Genomic DNA, 12,500 nt, shown 5'->3' on the forward strand with positions numbered 1-12,500 from the left:
AGACGCTTTGACACAACTTGTTTTTTCAGTTTTTAAGAGTCGAGAAAAAACAAAAGATGACTCTAGTCTCCTTCGATTTTTAATGAGCCTGAAGTGACAAGTGCTCAGATGGACCTTTTCCGTTAAGGAGTCTGAAAAGGAACGAAAGGGACTGCTCTGGAGATCTAGGTAGAGGGAGTACCAAACCAATCGCAAAACTACAGAATACTTTTTACGGTATGGCAGTCAATCTTCCCGAATGCTGTGTTTGGTGCATTGCGATCAGTAGGGCGATCGACACGGCTTCCTATGCATAAAAGGTTTTAAGCCTATAGGGGTCTCCCAATATATACTCGACGGTACGTGGGAGCACAGGTATGTACTGGCACTTATCGTCTCAAGGTGGAGGAATCACCCAACCATCAGTGAGGACAACAATTACCAGGCTTTACGACGCCGGAATACGTCTCTAGCCTAGACCTCTAAATGTTGTGCGTTAAGTTCCAAAAAGTTGTTAGATTCATTCAATTTATTTTAAGTTGATCTTTCTTATGAAGTTTTCCTTTTGGGATCACCACGAGATGTAGATGTAATTCCTAAAATTCAATCTAAAGATGATAAGAAAACTTTTATCTCTTTTCAGCAATGAAAATCCTAGCTACAAGGGGAAAAGAAAGACACAATCTTTTCTCGAAGAGCAAAGAGCACACTATAAATGCACTTTTCCTAAATCAAGCCAAACAGACTGTCAATATGCAAATGCACATGTGCATGTATTTGTTTTCACTTTCTTAATATTGATGCCTAAAAATAAAGTTGATGTACAAATTTGAATTTGATTTCAAGTGACAAACACAAACAAGCTTCTTTTCGAAATCAAAAGGTAGAGATGATTACGACACTTTATGATTTTGAAATAAATACTCGTTTCGACACTAGAAAGTCACAAATTCAAACCAAAGGCAAAATTAAAAGCATAATCGACTGTCAACAGCAAATAAAATTTCTCCTAAGATCGAAATCGACAGTTACGACAGATCTAAATCAAAGGACGACAGTATGACTATTCTACTTTTTTAATGGAAAACTGTAAATGATGTAACAAACACACAAAAACATCTACGGTCTTTTTGTACAAAGGAGGCAGAATTAAGGCAAAGAAAAGGGGTTTTTAAACAGACACATACACTGATCACAGGCTGCAAAAATCAGAGACAAAACTAAAAAAATGAAGCAAAGAACCTCAGCTGCACAAGGCTAGGCTGATCAGCGCACCTGTTACACAGAGAAACTGGATTGCAGCACATGTAGCCCTCTCTGGAACTGTGTTGAAATGAAGAATCTCTTCACAGAGCCTGCACTGGGGCAGAAACGAGAATTCTATCCAGGTTCTGGGTCATGGTTTGCAGTTTAATCTATAGTTTTTTACCGAGTAAAAGCAATCAGTAATGCACAATTAGAGGGTAGATTTAAAGGAGGTCTAAGAGCTATCACAAAGGGCAATCAGATCATTTGTGAGTCAGTTGTTCAAATCATAAACAGATCCAATGAATGGATTGAAGTAGCAGATGTCTACTTTCCAATGCAGTTCGATTGCTACTTCTAAGTTTATGAAACAAACAACAAGAGAAACACAAACTAACTAACTAGACACGATCCCCAGTGGAGTCGCCATTTTGTTAACGGGAAAAGTGTCTACTCAGAACGACCCTATCCCACTAAGGTGTGACAGTGACCTTAGAAACAAACAGAGAAAACTACTTTCGTATTCTTCTTTATGAACTATAAACGAAGAGGAATGGGATGAACCAACCTGTGTCTTGCACTAGTCCTTTGATCCAATCTCTCTCCTCTTTGACAGCTTCCAGCTACCTGCTCCCTTACTTTCCCAGCTTCACCAAGTTCCTGTAAGATCACAGAAGAAGAAACCTACACAAAGACATGGATTTATATTCATAAATAGCTTAGGATCAGATTTAAGCTAAACATACAAATGTAACAAACGTCAATGATACACAAGCATGTAGGAGAAACTCAAATAGTTTTATTGATATAACAAGAAGATCCAGGAGGAGTTACAACTGATGATTCCTGATCCAGCATCAACCTCCCAGCATAGAATCCCCTCTTCACCTCCAACAAAGCATAAATCACCCAATACTTTGATATCTATCTCAAAACCAACAACAATTCTCTGCAATGTACAAAATTCCAGCCTCTGGATCTCTGGGATGAGGGATCCATATATAGATGTATGCAAAGAGGATGAGTTAGCTTATGATTTGACTAGTTGCCTCTCTCTGTCAGTTCTTGCTTCCACTTTAGGACTGAGAGCCTCTTACTCATCCTCGGTCGAACTCAGTGAGGCAAGTGTCATTGGGGAAGATTCTGGAAGCTTCCATTGTCTGTCCACCTCGCGGAATGACACTGCCATTTGTCATTTCCTGCTCAACGCACGCTGGTAGTGCATTTAGGTGTGTTGCAACGCACCTAGCTAGTGTACTTGGGTGCTATGCAACGCAGCTAGCTAGTGGAGCAGTTGAAATGATCCTGATTTGATTGATTCTAAGAAATTTCTGGTGGAGAACTTCTGCGAGAAGCTATACTTTGTTGACCTTGTTCCTTTAGGGGTCGGAACAACACTTTTAGGGACCTAGGATCCCTTGGTTTATGGACATTTCATGCTTAGATCTGTAAGGCACAAAAATGTCTATAACAAGATGGTAGGAAACTATGAAGGGAACACATTACAAACACACTCAACACACCTATAAACAATATGTACACAGTGACTATGCAAAAATTATTTAATCATAATATTTTTTAAGGTACAACCCATTTATGGGTTGCGCTAATGGAATTTCATCGAAATAAAATAGTGCGTAAGCCCCTTTTGAAAGGACATGTTTCACTCTGTATGGACCTAGCCACATTGGCTCAAACTTCTCAAACCCTAAAGTATTAGATTCTTAATCATACAATAGGACTAGGTCACATTCTGAGAAGGCATGAGGTTTAAAATTATTTTCATATTGTGCCTCAATGCATTTCTTGTGGGTCTCATTGGTCATTGCGGCATCACGTCGAGTTTCATCTAATTGTGATATATGAAAGAGATGCTCTTCTTCAGTGAATGTGGCACGGACGAGTTCAATAACAAGTTTCAAAGATGGAATCTCACACTTAATAGGAAGGATTATTTACGCACCATAACCAATTCGAAAGATGTGAATCCAGTAGCAGTCCGGATAGAGGTTTGATATTCTGATAAAGTTACATAAAGGATGAGGTGCTAATTCATTTTATGGATCCTATCATCTGTTGTAGCGTTGTTTTCAAAACATTGTTGATAACTTCTACTAGTCCATTTTTTTGTGGGTAATAGGGAGTTTAACTATAATGGTGAAGTCCCAAAATGGTAGTAAAGTTAGACATCATGTGATTTTAGAAATGCTTTCACTATTCTATAACAATAGCTTGTGTTACACTAAACCTTGTAATTACATGATTAAAGAGGATCATAGCACTGTTTCTTCAATGTTATTATATGTAGGAATCCCCTTAGCCCACTTGGTAAAATAATATACCACCACAATTATGTGGCCATGCCCCCTGGTCGATTGAGCGTTACATGTCATAAATTCAATGCCCCATTTTGAGAAGGGTCCAACGGTGATAGTAGGATGTAAAGGTGCAGGAGGAGCATGGGTTTTACAATCATAGATCTGGCAAGAATGGCACTTTTGGACAGTAAAAACTAAATCACAAAACATCGTAGGCCAAAAGTAGACAACATGAAAAATATTTTGTGTAGTGGCATAACCAGACACATTCCCACAACATGCCCCAACATGGCATTCGTTTAGAAATTTCTTGGCCTCCTCATGAGTGATGCACATTCTAAAAATTGTATCGATACCACGATGATAAAGGGTGTCGCTGTCACACGGAATCTGTCAAGGGTGCGGACACGACTGACCTTCCTAGAAGTCTAAGACATTCTAATGACAAACAAGACAAAATGGAGTGATCTTTCTCTAAATACACCTTTTACAACATGAAAACTACAAGTGTTTAGGCTTACCTTATTCCAAAACGCTGTTGTTGAAGTCCGTTCTTGACGATCCGGATGAGCTCCTCCTTCAAGTCAATTCCTGCAACCACAAACAATCAAACAATTACCAAGCACTTGCATTTCATATAATAAAACATATATTCAACATGCAGACCAAGGAACACATGAAATAACTCATTAACACAAGCTATTGAGAAAAATAAACCAGTTTGTATTAATAACGAAACAAAGAAACTCTTACAACCTGGCCTTGGTGTTGTGCAAGTTCCTCCCAGGGTCCATCAAGGGTTTTCCTCTACTTTGACAAAGCTCACCCTCTCCCAAGTAGAATCAAGTGAAGACAATCTCTCCTCACAAAGGCTCTAATGGAAGACCTAAATCCTGCAGCATTTACCCAAAGAAAATGTATAGCTCCAACCTCCTCTCCTTCTGGCTCAATGCCTTTATTTATAGTGCTGTAAAGAGGTTATTCAGGTCCACTATCAATGGGATCATCCCCCTCTATGGGTGGGATAGCTCCCTTATTGATGGGATAAGTTCCCCCTTAATAGAGATACATGAACCAACTGGAGGCGCATCCATTTCATCAAACCGACCTCTAGAATGTTCTAGAAGTAACCACAAGTAACTTTTTCAAGATAAAACTCGCGCATTTTGCCTTTTACAGAGGGACGCACCTGTCCCTTAACATACAGAGCGTCCATGGACGCAGATTTTGTGAACATGGTCAGCGTCCCCGCAGGTAAGGCTAGAGAGAACCTGCGACCCCAGAGATAAACATAGTTTTTACAAGACTTTCTCTCTTCTTTGAGTTTGAGATGGATAACAGAGGCATGAGACTTGCCTAAGAGGGTAGCATGACTGTTGATTTGAGCCATACTAACTGTAAGTAGTCAAGGTGACATTTTTTAGTGTAACAGATTGCCCCCTAAAGTGCGAAGCCTGGAATAGAATAGGGTTTTGTAATTCTAGGAAGGGTGAAGCGCTTTATCATTTCAAGGATTGCCTTGTGGATGGCCTGGTTGGAACCTGCAATTTTCAACACAAAATACATGGATAAGATTATATCATCACTGAGGTAGGCATTCCCATACTCAGATTCAAAACTTTAACTAATGGACTAACTATTCTGATACAGGAATGATCTTGCAGTACATCATTTTTATAGACTTTTGTAGACACAGTATGGACGCAGCCATCTGTTTATGATTAGTCTACATAGATAATGAATACAAAACTCCTCGCAGCCTGGATGGTAGAAACTAGATCCAGGGTCTTCACTTCTACTTCCCGAATTGGTACGATTCTAGCCATGTGATTAAATGATTCGATGTCGAACATGGTAGAAACCACTTGATTACCAGTCAATGATGTAAACTGTTAACAAGCGTGAGAGAAACCACCAGTAATGTCAATGGTTCTCAAAGTACCAAGCACAACCCGTGAAATGTGAATAGATGTTTTGATGTCGAACACTTCACGGAATCCTCTGATCGAAAGTCAATGATGTAAACTGACGTCAAAGGCGAGAAACCTGCCATTGATGCATGCAGACTTCAAGGTACTGTCGATTCCTAAGTCATCTTTCTAGATAATGTGTCGATGTCGATAGAAAGCGACCCGTTGCAGGCAAGCCCGCAACACGAAATCATTGTTCAAGTTGAAGAAATGTTGCTGTAAGGACTGACTCAGGGATGGTCAAATGGATGACAAGTATTTTGCAGATGAAAGTTTTTGCTTGCAGACCTCTTGAACACATAACGACACAACAGATGGCTTGGTGACGAATAACTCAAAGTTAACCCCTGGAACCCGGTTAAAGACTTTCAAAGTGATTTGGTCAACTGTGAGGTAAAAGATTTCCCAACCCAGGTGAATGAAAAGTGTCGTGTTCAAGAGCGGTAATAAAGTTTCTTCTGAGACAAAAGGTGACAAATAGGTTCATTCTTCTCTTTTTTCCCCCACCATTTCTGGCAAGTACCTCTTTATTTTTAACAAGCTTGAGGAGGATAACATATGCTTGATTATAAGCTCATCCTTCGGACGAGTCCAACCTAGTTTAAATTCGAACCCTAGGAAGGAGTGGTTCGTTCCTGTTTGTAATTGAACAGGTCCTCTACTGTAAAAGTTTAACGAGCCCAGTATAGGAGAAACTCGGCGTTTTTCAATTTTAGAGAGTCTGAAAAAACTAAAGGAGACTCCACGTTGAACTTTTTCGTATATTTGTGTCCCTCAAGCCCGAAAAAGTATAAAATAATACCTGGGGGAACCGCTTGATCTTGCGACCAAGGAGTACTTTCATAATAGTGTCGTTAACCTGAAAAGTAAAAAGCGATCAAGGACACGTCGTTTTATTTCCTTATCGAGTTCGAAACGACAAAAACCCGGCAATCTTTTCCTGATTTTGCGGTCAGAAAAGAGCTAAAAGGGGACCGTCTTTTAATTCCGTTTTAACGAGTGAAAAAGAAACACTCGGCGATCTTTTCATGTTTTAGGAGTCAGAAAAGGGCTTAAAAGATGACTCTGAAATTTTGTTTGTGAAAAATTACAATTTCCCTCGAAATCCCTTTGTCCTGCACAAAAGCGACACATTACTCATACCTGTTTAAAATAGGCAAAAATACATTCAAAAACATCTTTTCATGGTAAAAAATGAACTAATTCATCCAAAAAACCTATAAAAAGACCTTTTACCATGTCATTTTTACCGTTTCACTGTTGAGGTTGAAAAAGGAGCTTTTGACAAGAAACTTCCCGTGGTCGCTGCGGAAAATCTGACCGTCGGAATCGAACGCCGTCTCATCCAGGTATTTTACACATCCTACTCTGCATTTCTATCCGTTTAGAATCAATTTTTAGGTTTTAGTTTCATTTTTTGGGGGGGTTTTGGTTTTGGAATGCGCCTCTCGGCGGACGCAGGTGCCCTTCGGGTGACCTGCGTCCCCCGACTTTTTCTCATACGGGAAAACGGTCGGAAGACGCAGCCCGCCTTCAGGCCAGCTGCGTCCGGGCGCCCTGTGCTACAAAGCCGGGGTGCGTCCTCCGAGAAACGCGCATTTCAAAACCCCAACTCTCTCAAAAAACCACCAAAAATTCCCAAATTAATTTCTAATTGCTATTTTTGATATGCAGGGCATTAATCATGTTAGACTGGAGAGAAAGAGAGCATGTAGAGGAAGATGAAGCTGCAATAAATCATCAACCTTCCCTGGATGCCCTAAGAGCATGCGGATTATACAAATATTGGACCATACCGGGCATGAGGGGCCAGGTAAGATTCTTGGAATGGCTGGTTGAGCGATGGAACGTACAAGAACAATGCTTTTACATAGGAGGGCACCAGCTCGAGATAGAGCCCTCGGATGTATACTTTCTCACTGGCTTGCCAAACAGAGGTGAGCAACTCAGTCTTGCGGGGACTAGGCCGGGTGGCCAATCCCTTGATAGTCTCCGCGAGAATTGGTGCACACCTGGGGCTCACCATTCAAAAGGCATAGAGATAAAACACATCACTCTACCGGAACTCAAAGTCATAGCGTTCACGGTTACCAGAATTTGCGGCGCGGCCGCTTTACACATTGCTTCCGGATCCCAAATGCGGATGGCAATTGACTGTTACCAAGGCACCATTTTCAACTGGTGTGAAGCTGTGTCGGCTCATATGAAGAGCCAACTGACCAAGGCAAAGAACGGACGACTAAAGACTTTTGGATATGGGCCTATAGTCGTGAGCTTTGCCTTGGAGAGAATTCCAATGCTGATCCCTCAGCAACTCACTGTTGATATCTTGGGTCCCCAGCAGCCAAAGCTGATACGATGGGTTGCGGTGATGGCCCGGCATCCTGACGAGGGCGCGACAGTAGTTCGATTCTCAGATAGTTATTTTGACTGGTTAGAGGGCCAGCTTTTTGTGATACAGGACTTTCCGTATGCCGGAATGGATTTCAGAGGTGATCCGGACATGGTTCTTCCACAGGGAGAACAATGGGACGACAGAGGTACTTTTTATTTTCACAAGTTTTCTAGTTATGTATTTTTTGTATTTTTTATATATATCGTCTCAAAACTAATAGTAAATCTTTCAAAATGCAGATGTTGGTCCACAGCGTCCAGCCAACCTCCGGCCTTATGATAGACTACATCCAGCTGCACCGGTACCGGCCCCACAGGATGCGACAGCAGAAGTACTAGCTGAGTTGGAGCATGATCTAGAGCGTCTCACGGCAGATATACCTGAGACTACTATGGACGACATTCCTATCAGGCTTCAGCGCTTCGTAGTCGCGGTCCCTGGACCGTTTAGGAGATTTTTGCGTAAGGTAGCCCGCGCAGTGGTGTCGTACAGAGAGCACCACCAGTGATTGACTAGTCACTTTTGTAGTCACATGTGACATTTTTGACTTTTTGTACTATCATTTTGCCGATCATAAGGTGTTTTAAACCTATGATCGAAGACGATGTATATATTTTTTGACACACTTCTATCTATATATATCACTATTACCGGCTTATCTTGTTTAACATATGTGATGAAATGTTTTTAAATTTACTTGCATGATTATCGTAAATGTCTGTCCAACATTCGAGAAGCAATTGCATCTGCTAATGTATTCAAAGACCTTGGAATATGTTGATATTCAATGTAATCAAATTCACGTTCCAAGAGACGCACTCTCAAAAACAACCTTAATAACACAGGATTTCTAATGGCATAAACTCTATTAAGCTGTAATACAACAAGTTCAGAATCTAACCTCACTATCAAACGTCGAATTCCAAATGAAATAGATTCGGATAATAATTCAACCACTGCACTGTATTCTGCAATGTTATTCGTTGTTTGACCGAGGCTTACCCCATGCATAGAAACTAACTCGTCAGAGGGCGAATAGATAACCCAAGCTGCGGAAGAGATATTCCGTGTACTACGACAAGCACCATCAGCAAATCCAATGTATGTTTGGAGAGGCGTCGACATCTACAATATCAAGAGTAAAACCAAGATAAGCCAGAATAATGACGAAAAACCACACTCGCTAAGCTAAGCACACTGACTAAACTAACACACTTGCTAGCTAGAAAGAAAATCTAACCTATCTAAAAATTTCTCCATACCCATCATTTTAAGCATAATACCTCTTTAGGTAAAGTCCATTTCTGGGTTTACCCAAAGAGTCCCCATCAAAATCAACTAACTCATAAGCCCCTTTTGCTAGCTTTCGCTTTACAATGTAGGGCCCATGCCACATGGGAACGAATTTTCCGGCACCTAGCTTATCGTTAGCTTGATCATATAATAGTACTAGGTCTCCTTCCGAAAAACTTCGAGGGGTTACATTTTTATCGTACTGAGCTTTCATTCGTTTCGCGTGAGTCTCGATAGCTAAAGTAGCGTCACGTCGAGTCTCATCTAATTTAGCCAAGTATAATAACCGTTTCTCCTCTTCGGAAGTAGCTGGAAGTAATTCGACAGCCATTTGAAGTGATGGGATTTCGCATTCAATAGGTAACACAGCTTCTAAGCCATAAACTAGCTGGAAAGGGGTGAAACCTGTTGAATTTTTCACTGAAGTTCGATATGCCCATAGCGCCGAAAATAACATGTTATGCCAATTCGTTCGATGGATACCAATGATCCGTCGAATCATGATGACTAGAACTTTGTTGATTGACTCAACCAAACCGTTGGCTTGCGGATAATAAGGAGTAGAGCTATCGTGGCGCAAACCAAGCTGGCTTGTAAGCTCAGTCATCATGACGTTTCGAAAATGGCTCCCATGGTCAGTAATGATTGCTTGTGGGACACCAAACCTAGTTATGATATGATTGAATACGAAAACTGCAGCTGTCTTGCCGCTTGCGTCGAATGTAGGCATCGCCTCGGCCCATTTTGTAAAATAATCAACCGCGAGGATGATATACGCATGCCCCCCGGCCGAGTGAGGGTTACAAGTAATAAAGTCAATGCCCCATTTGGCGAATGGACCAGCGGCAATTATAGGGTGGAGAGGAGCAGGTGGAGCGCGCATCTTTCGATCAAACACTTGACAGTTGTGGCATGTTCTGACAGCAAGGATACAATCTTTAAACATAGACGGCCAGAAATAGCCAGCGCGCAACACCTTCTGAGCTGTGGCATACCCAGACATATGACCGCCACATGCTCCAGAGTGACAATCATTCAAAACTCTCTCAGCCTCTTCGTGAGTTAAACAACGTCGAAAAACTAAGTCTGCCCCCCGGCGATAAAGTGTATCTCCAATAATTCTGTATTGCTGGGATCGAAACCGAATTTTTCGACGGTCTTCCTTGGAAGCTTCAGGCCGAAAGGTTTGGGTTTGGAGATAGATGATTATATCCCCATACCACGGATCTAAAGTGCTAATAAGAAACAAAGATTCGTCCGCAATGGACTCCTCTGCCACAGTCTCTGTGTCAGCACTCGGGAAATCACACATCAATTCCGCAAAAACTAAAGATTTCTTAGACTTGGACTTCTCGAACTCCAAGTCGAACTCTTGCAGGATAACAATCCATTTAGAGTACTTGCCCCCTAGCAGTTGTTTTGTCAAAATATAAATCATAGGGTTGCAATCCGAAATAACTGTAGTCTTGCGGAGAAGAATGTAGTGACGAAAACGCTGGACAGCTTGAACGGCTGCCAGGGCCAATTTCTCCACATGCGAATATTTTAACTCAGTGGGATTTAAGGTTCTACTAAGATAATATATCACATGCTCTGCTTTGAATTCATCTTCTTGAACTAACACCATTCCAATGGTGGAATGCGAAGCTGCGAGGTATAAGAAGTAGTCCTGGTTGTAGTTGGGAGGATGCAATAACGGTGCATGGGTCAACGCGTGTTTCAGTGCATCAAAAGATTGTTGGGCAATCTCGTCCCAAAAGAATTGTGCGTTCTGTTTCAACAACCGTGTAAAACCTTTAGTGACCTCGGCGTAGTTTGGGATGAATCGGCGTAAAAAGTTCGCTTTCCCTTGCAAACTTTGGAGTTGGCGCAAACTCGAAGGAGGAGGCAATTTGATGATAGCCTCGACTTTCGAGGGATCGACGCGAATGCCGGCTTTTGAAACAACAAATCCCAGCAATCGACCTGTTTCTATACAGAAAACACACTTGTGGGGATTCAACCGAATTCGATAATGCCTACACCTCATAAAGATTGCTCGTAGGTGGACAAGGTGATCAGCTCGTTGTAAAGAATGAGCAGGCAAATCATCGAGATAGGGTTGCACAATGTGCTTGATGTCATGAAATGCATAAGACATCGCCCGTTGAAAAGTGGCCCCGGCATTCTTAAGTCCAAAAGGTAATTTGCAATAAGCAAATGTCCCCCATGGACAAATGAATGCCGTTTTTGGTTGATCGGCAGGTAGAATATTGATTTGATTATAGCCTGAGAAACCATCCATGAAGGAAAACATCTCACTTCCGGCACAATCATCAATAATTTGATCGATATAAGGCGTAGGATAGTTGTCTTTTGGACAAGCTCGATTGATATCCCTATAGTCGATACAGATTCTTATTGTTCCTTGTTTTTTATTGACGGGAACAATATTCGATACCCAATCCGTTAACGGGATCGGATAAATGAAACCTGCTTTCAACAGCTTTTCGACTTCTGCTTTAATTGCAGCCGCTTTTCGAGGGTGAATCTGACGCAACCGTTGCCGAATGGGTTTAGCATCCGGGTAGGTTTTGATTTCATGAACAACAATGGCAGGATCAATTCCGGCATTTCCTCGTAAGACCAGGCAAACACGTCGCGGAATTCTTGGAATAGGGCCTTGTAAGTTTGGATTTCTTCTTCAGTACATGCGGCACCTATATGAATGTTCTCCTCGATTCCGGGCTTCACTGAAATATCAATGGGAATAGTACGAGAAATATTCCCTAAATTCAGCTCTGAATCAGAATGTTTCGTTGGATCCTGAGCGTCTTTGACATATTCAGCGGTAAAGATAGATGAAAAATCATTTTCAAATGCATCATCCTTAGGTAAAAACGAAGATCTGTGATGGAGATCTTCCCATGGTAGATCATCTACACTTAGGATTTCGCGAAGTTGTTCGTCAGATGACACTTCTTCGGGAAACGTTATCCGTTCTAAGGGTGAGGTGAAAAGTGACTCTTCACTGACCACATTCATTTGGTCGGTTGAATGAAAGTCGGTAAAAGACATAAGAGCTTCATAAGCAATCTCATACGGACTCAACGGCATAACATCACCGAGTGAGTCTAGCTCAGAGTCAGAGGGAACATACCAAGGATCATCATAAATAATGTTTTCTGACGTGATCATATGAATTGTTGCGAACGAAGGGTCTGCATTGAGTGGAGGGAGAGGAAAAGTTCCCAGTAAACCGGAATCCTTAACTAAACCTACACCAATGTCCCTATAAGGGATTGTCGTTTTACCAACATG

Source organism: Pinus tabuliformis, chromosome X, assembly GCF_031772625.1.
Source record: "Pinus tabuliformis cultivar Carrire ecotype Pingquan chromosome X, CPIR1, whole genome shotgun sequence".
Taxonomy (NCBI): domain Eukaryota; kingdom Viridiplantae; phylum Streptophyta; class Pinopsida; order Pinales; family Pinaceae; genus Pinus; species Pinus tabuliformis.